Source organism: Natator depressus, chromosome 8 (genome assembly GCF_965152275.1).
Source record: "Natator depressus isolate rNatDep1 chromosome 8, rNatDep2.hap1, whole genome shotgun sequence".
Classification (NCBI taxonomy): Eukaryota; Metazoa; Chordata; order Testudines; family Cheloniidae; genus Natator; species Natator depressus.
In genome coordinates, this window is record NC_134241.1 from 7,842,906 (window position 1) to 7,855,869 (window position 12,964).

The following is a 12,964-nucleotide window of genomic DNA, read 5'->3' on the forward strand; positions in this document are numbered from 1 at the left end:
TTCCACTTGTGCTGTGAAGCTTCATTATTTAATATTTGTGCAATGCTTTAAAAACATAAAGCACTGGCTAAGTGCTACTTGTTACTCACTACCTAAAAACTCATTAATTCAGAGTGAAGGGTAACTGGCTGGCCGTGCCTGTACCCTTCCTGAGCGTTGAGTAAACCTATATTTAAACTCTGAAAACCAGCCCATAGAGAGCTGTGGTACACACCAGCCTCACCCTACAACCTTAACTCTGCCCACTGAAGCTGGCAACAGTCACTGGAGATATACTGTAAGCACTGTTCCCTCTAAGCTGTGCGCGTGTGCGTGCGCACACAGATCCTAAACCCTGCACACACAGCAAAACAACGCATGCACAAAAATTTGCACAGAAGCACAATAATTTGCACAGAAGAAATTTTTTGCGCACACGGCCTGTCAAAAATTAGAGGGAACATTGACTGTAAGTAGGCTTCAGCCAGAGCAGTTCTATAATAAGTAGATGTGAGGAATGATAGAGGAATGTGGCATTTCACGTAGTATGGTGTCCTACAGAAGTGTATTCACTCATTAATTCGCAGGCACTCCCCAGCTACCCTTCACTGCGTTAGGGACAGCTGTAATGATTTGTGCAAGGAGTACATTGCAGCAGAGTGATACAGTGCTGGGGTGTCTGGGGCACCACTCAGAGAGGGCAAACTTAAATTTGTGGAGCAGGGGCTGGTATGTACCATAACTCTGTATTCCCTGGTTTTCAGAGGTGCACTCAATGCCTGGAAAGGTGGGAGGCACTGTCGGTCACCCTTAACTCCATGTGAATAAATTCCCCCCTTTTTGAAGAAGTGGTGGTAGTCGTAGGGGGCATGGCGAGGAAGCGCTGGAGGGATGGTACATGAGGAGGCTTCTTGGGATCACCCCACTGCCCCTCAGCTACCAGCTCTATCCTCCTTCACACCTTTTTTTCCAAAGAACTAGAGCACTCAGAAAGGAGACAGTGACAAGTGTATACCTTTTTGTTGTCATTTGGATGAACAATTATGCGCTTGTGTATTTTTCAGGATAAACATAAGTTGCTGTTTTATGTGGGTGCCAGGCGGGTTCAATGGCCACAGTATGTCACCATGAGCCACCCACATACTCCAACATCTGGCTTGCGACAGAGCCCCAATCTTGCTGCATGTGCACAAATGACTTACTCTGGCTCTTACATTGTTCTTGTAGCCATGTCAGTCCAAGGTTATTAGAGACACAAGGTGATTAAGGTGATATCTTTTATTGGACCAGCTTCTGTTGGAGAGAGACACCAGATATTACCTCAGCCACCTTGTTACTCTGGCTCATCCACTTGGCTTGAACCACACTGTAGATCTAACTTCTCTACCCTGAATAACTTCTTAAAATATTGCTTCCCCAAAGGAGCAGTGGGTGCCAGATGCAAGCTGAGATCAGCTTCAGGAGGGTGATCTCAGCTGGCATATGTTTGGGGAAGATCAGAGCCATAGGTGAGCCCGAGTTGTAGGCAAAAAATATTAAATCCAGAGAGATCTGATGACTGCATTCCTGTATGTCTCTTTAAACAAAAGCTCACTGTTGTAATGCTGTTTTGTTTGATCTATACATGGCAAGGATTTGTAAATCTATTAGTCCTTCCTTACTAAATAAATAATATAGAAAGTGTGTTTGTGTGTGTGTGTGTGTGTGTGTGTGTGTGTGTGTATATAAAAACTATAAAATTTTGATGTCCCATGATTTAAGTAAGGTTTTACATCAGGAAACCTTTGTCCTAACAAACTAAACTTTGTACCACTAACCCGATCCTGGACCTTGGTGAAGCACAGCAAGTTTCAAGGCACTCAAAGTAAGCGTGTGGATTTTAGAGCACTTCGAAAAATTGGCTGTCAAAAAGTAAACTAAGCTCAACCTTACCTCCAGTGGTGCTGCTGCCACCCCACTGTAATAACCAGTACAGTACATTCTTACTCCTCTGCTGAGGCTGTCACTTGGATGTTTTTCAGTTAGCATTTACTGTCTAATTTCTTGAGAGCCATGCTCTCTCCCAGGACCACACCTGAGAAAAGCCATTCAAGGACCACAAGGAGAATGCCTTTCTTTTTCCTGGAAAATGCCTTCGCTCGCAGATTAAAAAAAGCTTTGTGTGCTCATGAGAAAAATCTACATTGAACGCTTCAGGTGGTGATCGGCATATTTATGGCTGTGAAATGGTGTGTTCAGAGCTTTAATAGAACACCCTCTCCTTGTACAGATCAGGAGACCAAAGGAAAGTTTACAAATATGCCTCTAGAAGGACAATAACCCCATCAGTTAATAACCCCTGTCCCCGGGTGGGAAGGTCTGTAAATCAGACTGAGTAACGCTATAGCAATTATGTTGTGTTTATTTCAAACATTACCATGCAACCATATGTATGTAAACCAGCCTCAATAAAAATACAGGAGGAGAAAAAAATAAAATAATTTGTGGTGCATTCTTCAAGTCCACCTGCAGCACACAGAATAAAAAAACGTGACTGGCTGTTTGGTCTTGGGCAAAACACATGACATCTCTGCCTCCCTTTTTCTACCTGAAAACAGGGCTACTTTTTATCTCCCAGAGGAGGGGTTTTATGAGGCTTTATAAATTACAGCCTGATTGCCAGAAGCACTGAGCACTTGCAGCTGTTGACTTCATCTGGAGTTCTGGAGGCTCAGCCCCTCTGAAAGTGAATCCCAAAGGATCAGATTTTGGAGAGCTCAGCACTCATACTTGTGGCCAGATTTTCAAAAGAATTCCGCATCCAGTGTGCTGAGCTCTTTTGAAAACCAGACCCTGAATCTCAGTACTGTAGCTTTAAAAAACAAAAGCACTGTATATGTGTTAATATTATTTGTTACAAGGGGGACTCCACCTCATTTCCACAGTGCAAAAAGCCATTAACATAGCATGCTACCAAATAATAAATCTTACCTAAAACCCCCACCAAACCACTTTCCTGACTGTGTAACATGCAACACCGAAGATTATGAAAATCAAAAGGGTTTTTTTAAATGACTCATTTCAAAATTTTTCTAGTCCCTGCTTTCTTGTATTTCACTCAGTTTGAACGGTAAAACTGACTCACTTTAGTGAGATATGGTGTGTGAGGTGATAGCTTTTACTGGACCCACTTTTACTGGTGAGAGAGAAGAGCTCTGTGTGGCTTGAAAGCTGTCTCTCTCTCTCATATCCCTGGACCAACATGGTGAAAACAACACTGCATACAACAATGGAAGATGATAAATCACTTTCACTTTCTGGCTTTCATGCGCCTCCTTGCAGTGTCTGGGGTAGCAAATACTTGCAGAACAAGGTTCAAATGCAAACAAAAACAGCTGCACAGTGACCTAGCACAATATCCCCATCCTGAGGGAGATCGATGGGTGGTACAGCAATATAAACAACAAAATAGTTTTCTTCTAACAGTTTTTATAAAAATCTTAAACAAGATGGACCTTGACGTTAACACTGACAGTGTCTTTTTAACATAAGTGGTGAACAGACATTTCACAACATCTGTCACATGGTGAGATGTTTCTTAATTCTTTATACCAACAAACTACATAATATTTTAAACTTTATCCCACCCCCCACATTGTAACCAAAATAACCTACCAGTTCTAGAGTTAAAACAAAATAGCCAATTCCAGACTGCCACTGCAGCTCCCCCTTCTTTGTTCACAGCATTGCTGCCTGATTTAAATTCAATGTGCAGTGCTTACCACTCCTCCAGAGGCCAGTTCCATCTTTCACATAATCAGCCAGTTTTACAACCCAGCCATTTCAGTCTGCAGATGCTACCTACCTTGAGCCTTCCTGCTTGTCTGTCTCCTGGTTTGTCAGACACAGCTGCAGAATGACTCAGCAAAAAGAAGTTAATGACTCAGCAATAGGAAGGGACTACAGCAAGCTTTCTTCTTCTCCTCTCTCGCCTTTGGAGGAGCATAAGAATCTGAGGGTCTTTGGCACCAACTACCGAGTGTCTCTGAATCCCTTGGAAACACCTTCTAACCCATTCTCCCTTTAAAGGTGCTGTGACTCGGAATTTGTGTCTTACTGTCCTGTGTATTAAGTACTCTGTGCAAAACGAAAGCTCCTCCCCCTAACACGGCTGCCACTCTGAAACCTGTCATTCAGTGATGTTTCATCCCACTGCTGCTTAATGATCTTTAATCAAACCATAGGACTCAGCATGAGACTGAGATACAATCTAAAAGCATGACAGGCACCATGCCAATAGATGTAAAAGAACAATCAAAGCAACACAGTCTCCCTGCTATCACGCGACCAATATGTGTTTTAGCGCCATTCACAAGCTACTCCAGTGGCTCCTGCCCCATTCATTTCAGGAGCAACAGCCCACATCCTCAAAGGTATTTAGGCATCTATCTGGGCCTTTCTGCCTGTCCGAGCACCTCTCAGTCTTTAATATACTGATCCCATTTTACACATGGGGAACTGAGGCACAGAGGGTCAGATCCTCAAAAGTATCTAGGCACCTAATTCCCCTGAGACCAATGGGAGTTAGGTGCCTAAATATCTTTGAGGATTTGGGCCAGAGAGAATAAGGCCTTATCTACTCAAAAAAGTTGTACTATATTGGTAAAGTTGAAGCAATACAACCCATCCATGCGTTCACATAGTTATAGCACTAGAAAGATGCTTTATACCAATATAATTGCATACACACTCAGGGTTTTTCAGTAACCAAAATAGTTATACCAGTAAAATCAGCATGTAGTAATCAGGTCCAAGTGACTTGCCCGCAGTCCCATAGGAAATCTGTCGCAAAGCAGGGAATTCAAGCTAGCTCTCACATGTCCCAAGTTAACATTCTCCCCACTTCACCATCCTTCCACAGTTTAAAATGGTTTTAACAGCATGCATCCTATCTCTTTCCTGCTTCCCTAAGCTCGTCTATTGCCAGTCTTCCCTTTGTCCCTTCTTGTGATGCCTTCATATTTGGTGGGGCAAGAGTTTTCTCCCCTGCAGTTCCTGACACAAGTTAGCTGGAAGATAATTTTCTTGTATCTCTTTGCCTCACTGAGTTCTTTTACTTGAAAATAGAGAGGCCGTAAAGCCTAGTGGTTAGAGCATGGAACTGGGTTACAGTCAGCAACTCCTGAATTCTGATCTTGGTTCTGCCACTGACTTGAAGTATGACTGTGGCCAAGTTACTTAATGGCTTACAGTTTCCCCATCTGTAAAGCAAGATCATGACTTATTTGTTAACACACATAGGCGAAAGCTTATGCTCAAATAAATTTGTTAGTCTCTAAGGTGCCACAAGTTCTCCTTTTCTTTTTACACATAGGTGTGAGGATTTTCTAGTTTGTAAAGTATTTTGAAGATCTACTTGTTCTGTGTTGCCAACTTGCAATTTTATTGCAAGTCTTGCAAGAGCTGATGTTTGTTAAAGCCCCAGCTCCTAGAGTCAGGTGATTATGGGAGAATTACAGCTTTCATTTAAAAAAAAAAATTTCTACCTCACATGGATGTGAAGAAAGCTTGAAAATGTGACCCTTTAAAAGCTCAAAAGTCAGAAGCCAAATAAAAAGAACCCAACATTAATTATTTTTAAAATCTCCTAATTTTAAGACAATCTCATTTTTTTTTAAAACCTGACATTTTTGAGCCCTTGAGATTGGCAATAAGAATCATTATGCTTTTCCTCCTTAACTACAACTCTTAGCCTATGACTACTCTACCACTTATGTCAGTATAACTTATCAACAGAGAATGTCAGAGAAACAACTCTGACATTATAATCAAAGGGGCTGACAAAGGAGGTGCTATAGTCATAATGAACAGGTCGGATTATGAACAGGAGGCTGCCAGGCCACTATCCTCTGATCCCACTGAGGAGTACAAAAGAAACTACACCATCTGCTCAAGAAACTCCCTGCTATAGCACAGGAACAAATCTACATGGACACACCCCCAGAGCCCCGACCAGGGGTATTCTATCTGCTACCCAAGATCCATAAACCTGGAAATCCTGGATGACCCCTCATCTCAGGCATCAGCACTCTTACAGTAGGATTATCTGGCTATTTGGACTCTCTCCTCAGACCCTATGCTACCAGCACTCCTAGCTATCTTCGAGACACCACTGACCTCCTGAGGAAACTACAATGTATTGGTGATCTTCCTGAAAACACCATCCTGGCCACCATGGATGTAGAAGCTCTTTACACCAATATTCCACATGAGGATGGACTACAAGCTGTCAGGAACAGTATCCCTGATGAGGCCACGGCACACCTGGTGGCTGAGCTTTGTGACTTTGTCCTCACCCACAACCATTTCAGATTTGGGGGATAACTTATACCTTCAAGTCAGCAGCACTGCTGTGGGTACCCGCATGGCCCCACAATATGCCAACATTTTTATGGCTGACTTAGAACAACGCTTCCTCAGCTCTTGTCCCCTAGCGCCCCTCCTCTACTTGTGCTACATTGATGACATCTTCATCATATGGACCCACGGGAAGGAGGCCCTTTGAAGAATTCCACCTGGATTTCAACTATTTCCATCCCACCATCAACCTCAGCCTGGACCAGTCCACACAAGAGATCCACGTCCTGGACACTACAGTGCAAATAAGTGATGCTCACATAAACACCACCCTATACCAGAAACCTACTGACCACTATACTTACCTACATGCCCCAGCTTCCATCCAGGACATATCACATGATCCACTGTCTACAGTCAAGCCCTAAGATACAACCGAATTTGCTCCAATCCCTTAGACAGAGACAAACACCTACAAGATCTTTATCAAGCATTCTTAAAACAACAATGCCACCTGGGGAAGTGAGGAAACAGATTGACAGAGCGAGACGCGTACCCAGAAGTCACCTACTACAGGACAGACCCAACAAAGGAAATAACAGAACACCACTGGCCATCACATACAGTCCCCAGCTAAAACCTCTCCAGCACATCATCAATGATCTACAAAAAAACCTTCAGAAACAGACTTCAAAGAGAAAATGCAGAACTAAAAGTAATTTGCAAATTAACACCATTAATTTGGGCTTCAATAGGATTGGGAGTGGCTGGCTTACTACAAAAGCAACTTTCCCTCTCTTGGAATTGACACCTCCTAATCAATTATTGGGAGTGGACTACATCCACCCTGACTGAATTGGCCCTGTCACCACTGGTTCTCCACTTGTGAGGTAACTCCCTTCTTTTCATGTGTCAGTATAATAAGGCCTGCATCTGTAATTTTCACTCCATGCATCTGAAGAAGTGGGTTTTATACTCAAGCTCAAATAAATCTGTTAGTCTTTAAGGTGCCACTGGACTCCTTGTAGTATAACTTATGTCATTCAGGGGTGTGTGAGTAAGCCACCCCCCTGAGTGACATAAGTTACACCAACCTAAGTGGTGGTGTATATAGTGCTATGTCAGTGGGAGAGCTTCTACTGCTGACATAGCTACCGCCACTCATTGCAGGTGGATTAATTAAATTGACAGGAAAACTCTCTCCCATCGGCTTAGAGAGTCTACACTAGAGATCTTACAGCGGCTCAGCTGCATTGGGACAGCTGCACCGCTGTAAATCTCTAGTGTAGCCATGGTTTAAATGTCTGTTCTCCCCAGCTGTTGGTCTTATCACTGACTGAATGCTTCAATATTATTTAATCTACAATATCTTTTCAGAGCTGTTTTCAGTCACTTATGCCATAAACTGCTGGCTTGTAAATTTTAATAGCTAGGTACAGCATTACGGGAGACTCAGTATATCAAATAAAATTTTATATCTTCCATTGTTCTTTGCAATGTAGCCCTGTTGGTCCCAGGATATTAGAGAGACAAGGTGGGTGAAGCAGTATATTTTATTGGACCAACTTCTGTTGGTGAAAGAGACAAGCTATCAAACTACTCAGGTGGAGCTGGCAACTACAAGGGCTGGGTTCAATATCTAGGGGTTCCTCTTAACAATACAAAACAGAACCAGATTGAGTCCCCACCAAGTAATCTGGAAAAATTAACACAACCTTGGGTGCCATTAAGAGGCCAGACTTCCCCACTCACAAGCACTGAATCTACATATAACAAAATAAAACTTCTATTACAAGGGAAAGGGAAACCAGCATTCATCTGCGAAAACACAACCATGATTCGAAAGCATGTATCCATAAACAAACACCCATCCTGCAATATGTTGGGTGGTGTTCTTTACTCAGTTTCCCACCTTGTGGTGTGAAAGTCTGACAAAGGAATATCCCTTTAACATGCCACTCCCCGTGCCCTCTGCTGCACCCCACTCACAGTTGGTTATTCTTGGTCAGCGAAGACCCAGAGTTCAGAAGTGCATTCACCTGGGTTCACCTCCCATCCCTAAAAGGGACAAAACCTGAAGAAGAGTGTGGTGTAGCTCAAAAGTTTGTCCAATAAAAGATATTACCTCACCCATCTTGTCTCTCTGATATCAAATAAAGTTTTTTTATAATAGGTTTCAGAGTAGCAGCCATGTTAGTCTGTATTCGCAAAAAAAAAAGGAGTACTTGTGGCACCTTAGAGACTAACCAATTTATTTGAGCATAAGTTTTCGTGAGCTACAGCTCACTTCATCGGATGCATCCGGTGAAGTGAGCTGTAGCTCAAGAAAGCTTATGCTCAAATAAATTTGTTAGTCTCTAAGGTGCCACAAGTACTCCTTTTCTTTTTGTTTTATAATGTATTTTACTGCATGCTTTACACACTGCACCAACAGACATACATCAGGGGGTAACTGTGTTAGTCTGTATCCACAAAAACAACAAGGAGTCCAGTGGCACCTTAAAGACTAACAGATTTATTTGAGCATAAGCTTTCGTGGGTAAAAACCCTACTTCTTCAGAAAGCTTATGCTCAAATAAATCTGTTAGTCTTTAAGGTGCCACCGGACTGCTTGTTGTTTTAACAGACATACAGGGACTTTAGGGAAAGCCTTTGTAGAGGTTGCAGTATCTAGAGAATTAGAAGGCTAGAAGTAGGTATGAGAGCACAAGGGCAGAAAGGAAAAGCCAGTTACCCAATCATAGTTGATATGCATTCTGAGAATGTGACATTTGCCTACATTAGAATACAGGTGAAAAATAAAACTATGTTCCACTGAGGGTTTGGGACAGACCTTTTCCTTGGCACATTCTCAGGGCCTGATCCAAAGCCTACTGATGTCACTGGAAAGACTCCCATTCACTTCAATGGGCTTTGGATCAGGCCTTTACTGTTTGCCCTAGGGTGACTAGCTGGATGGTCTATGATGAACATTAAGGGATAAATCTTGGTTTCACTGATGTCAAAGTTTTGTATTGACTTCAATGGGATCAAGATTTTGCATTAAATCTGTTAACACATTCTTGTACTTCCATCCCTCTCCTTCCTTCCTTATGGGCTTTGTGTTGTTAATCAATTGTGGGGCATAGCCCCTCTTTCCTTCTCTCTCCCCAGAAAATGTAAAAAAGTCACAGAGATTGAACTGGAGTGTTTGACCTTTCACCCCATTTTGGCCCTTTCTACACTTGGAACACAGTGGTGTTTGAAAATTGTAACAGGATTTAATAATGATACACAACAATGTTGCCAATTCTCACAAGTTTATTGAGAGTCTGGTAGTGTTTGGTGTTTTAACTGAAACTGCAGTTTCCAGAGTCAAGTGATTACAGAGAAACTCAGCTTCCATTTTAAAAATAAGGAAGTTTCTAGTTCTCGTGGTTGCAGAAAAAAGTTTGAAAATGTGACCCAAGTGCACCCTAAAGGCTCAAAGACCAAAAGGGAAATAAACAGTCTCATGATTTTTGGGGCCAGATGCATGACTTTTGAATGTCTGGTGTTGGTAACACTGACACAATCTTATAATAAAGCCAACGCCTGAGGTGAGATTTGTACTCTGCACAGTGTGTGTCCTTCATTTTAGAACAGGGAAGGCATCTGCCCATGGCATTATCTTCATTTTGCAGATAGGGATACTGAGATATAGAAAAAGTTTGCACAGTGACAGAGCTGGGAATAAAACCCAGGATTCTCTGTTCTTACCATGGGAGCACACTTCCAACTCTACAGCTTCTGACTGCCAAAAGCTGCTTTACAGATGTCTCCACAAAGGACATGTTCAGTTTCAGTAGAAATCTACTTATGCTGGTTCTGCTACTCTTGTTTGGGGATGAGATAGGTGGGATCAAAAGGCATTTGTGTGTCTGCTTTGAACAACAAATGCTCTGGCCAAAGCCGGCTCTTTCCTTTCTGGGGCTGCGTTAGGGCCAGCATCTCACCAGGTGGCGCTGTTTACGAAGTCACAAGGGCTACTGTTGTGTATGGGAGGAAAGATTGACAAATATGTTCCTGTAAAAAGCATTTCATGATTAGTCATGTTGACTCAGGGGAAATGTGGTTATTTTGCCATTGAGGATTAAATTCATCCAAGTGCAGAGGGCTTGCGAAAGGCCCTATTATGCTGTTATCTCTTTGTTACACACCAACCACAATCCCCATAAACTCTTAACACAAGGTTTTCAGACATGGCTAGGGCCTAATTTCAACCTCAAAAATGTGTGTGCGTGTATATTTTCATACGCCCATATGATTTAACATGCAAGTGCATGTGTAAACAGGCAGATATACACATGCACACAAACTTGTCAGCCTTCAGTCAGCTGCCTGTTGATAAACAGGCACTAGCAACACAGGTTTCAGAGTAACAGCCGTGTTAGTCTGTATTCGCAAAAAGAAAAGGAGTACTTGTGGCACCTTAGAGACTAACCAATTTATTTGAGCATAAGCTTTCGTGAGCTACAGCTCACTTCATCGGATGCATACTGTGGAAACTGCAGAAGACATTATATACACAGAGACCATGAAACAATACCTCCTCCCACCCCACTCTCCTGCTGGTAATAGCCCATCCAAAGTGATCACTCTCCTTACAATGTGTATGATAATCAAGTTGGGCCATTTCCAGCACAAATCCAGGTTTTCTCACCCCCCACCCCTTTTCCAAAAACCACACACACAAACTCACTCTCCTGCTGGTAATAGCTTATCCAAAGTGACCACTCTCCTTACAAAAAGAAAAGGAGGACTTGTGGCACCTTAGAGACTAACCAATTTATTTGAGCATGAGCTTTTGTGAGCTACAGCTCACTTCATCGGATGCATACTGTGGAAGCTGCAGAAGACATTATATGGTTAGTCTCTAAGGTGCCACAAGTACTCCTTTTCTTTTTGTGAATACAGACTAACACGGCTGTTACTCTAAAACCTCTCCTTACAATGTACATGAAAATCAAGGTGGGCCATTTCTAGCACAAATCCAGGTTTTCTCACCACCCCCCAAAAACACACACATACAAACTCACTCTCCTGCTGGTAATAGCTTATCCAAAGTGACCACTCTCCCTACAATGTGCATGATAATCAAGGTGGGCCATTTCCAGCACAAATCCAGGTTTTCTCACCCCCCCGCCCCCATACACACACAAACTCACTCTCCTGCTGGTAATAGCTCATCCAAAGTGACCACTCTCCCTACAATCAAGGTGGGCCATTTCCAGCACAAATCCAGGTTTTCTCACCCCCCCCCCCAAACTCAAATGCTGTGCTACAGGATTTAGTGATGGACTATATCCAAGCAACAAAGGACGGCAATCCAGGACCCTGAAGACACAGCTGGGTGGGATAGAATGAGCATATCCGTGTGCTTCCCCTGGAAACTGAACTGCTAACTTTCTAACTGGGTGTGTTTGTGAAAGAAGCCTGATGTGAAACTGAAAGCAGTAACTGATGCATAGGGCTCATTTAATGAAGACCTTCCTTTGTGATGCCTGCATGTTAAACAGGTTACCATAGTAGCAGCATCCATATCAAAAGGGCCAAGAGGCTGGAAGAAGTCGGTCAGTGTGGTCTAAATAATACCCAGACATGTCAGTTTCAAACTCAGCTTGGTCAGGGGAAGAAAAAGAAATCCAGAGACAAGATTAAAATACATGGCTTCGAAAAGTGCATTTCTCTTCATCAGAAAAATACACCATGAGCTACTTTTTAAAGCTATTTATATCTTTTGTGTTATTACAAGAGATGGGCCTGAATCAAACACCAAAAACCTGACCACAAACTATAAGGGAATTTGGATGCTACTTTGGACCCCAACTTCTCAGCTGGTCTTTATTTCTCTAATGGCTCAAATCAAAACTCTCACACTCCAGCTCCATGAAATGATGATAAAGTTCAGATCTGGACCCAAATTTTGCAGACTAGCCCCCAAATTTAGTTATTAACTTTGCCTTATTTTTATCTGATTAAATCAAATTTACTTCAAGGAGCAGAGGAAGCAAAGGAAGTCACGCTGAAGTTATGCAATGCACATTTTATTTCCTTCTGCATCATATATCGGCTTCAATGTTCTCATGCTTGGTTTGAACTCTCTGTATTGTTATGAGACACGTTCCAATATCAATTTTATAGATTTAAAACCCGAGTGTTTCAGATAGGCTTGCTGAGGGCTATACCATCACTTTCAGGTGAGCTCTTCCCTTAACATAAGGTATAACCACACAAGGAAAAGGGGGTGTTCTTACCTACTGCTAGCTAAAACGTGATAAAATCCTATTGAGGACAAGGCAGTTTATAGGTTTCACATTAGTTAGCAGGTCAAGGTAGAGATTATATGGGAGTACAGGGTTTACCTTGACCTGCTAATGTGTTATTACTGTAGCTGGCATTGCCTGGCCTTTGCTAGGATTTTACTTCATGTTAGTTATGATGATTAGTGAACATAAGGTCAGAATGAACATATCTTATTCCCTAGTAAAGACAAGACCAAAGAGTGAACTCTCTGTTTATGGGTGAATTTCCTCTAGAGAGAGAACCTTGAAACAACTTAGCCATTCATTGCACTAAAATTTAGGAAAAATTGTCTTTTCCCCATCCACACAGTTAACATCACTGTTGT

The 12,964-nt window shown here is 42.3% G+C and overlaps 1 protein-coding gene across 1 annotated transcript in view; it reads right to left on the bottom strand.

Moving 5' to 3' along the window:
- CANX (calnexin) overlaps positions 1-3,988 on the bottom strand; it is a 59,644-nt gene extending 55,656 nt beyond the window's left edge. The window contains exon 1 of the mRNA XM_074960347.1: positions 3,824-3,988. The gene's annotated coding sequence lies outside the window, so the exon portion shown is untranslated. The remainder of the gene's footprint in view (positions 1-3,823) is intronic.
- Positions 3,989-12,964: the final 8,976 nt, after the last annotated feature.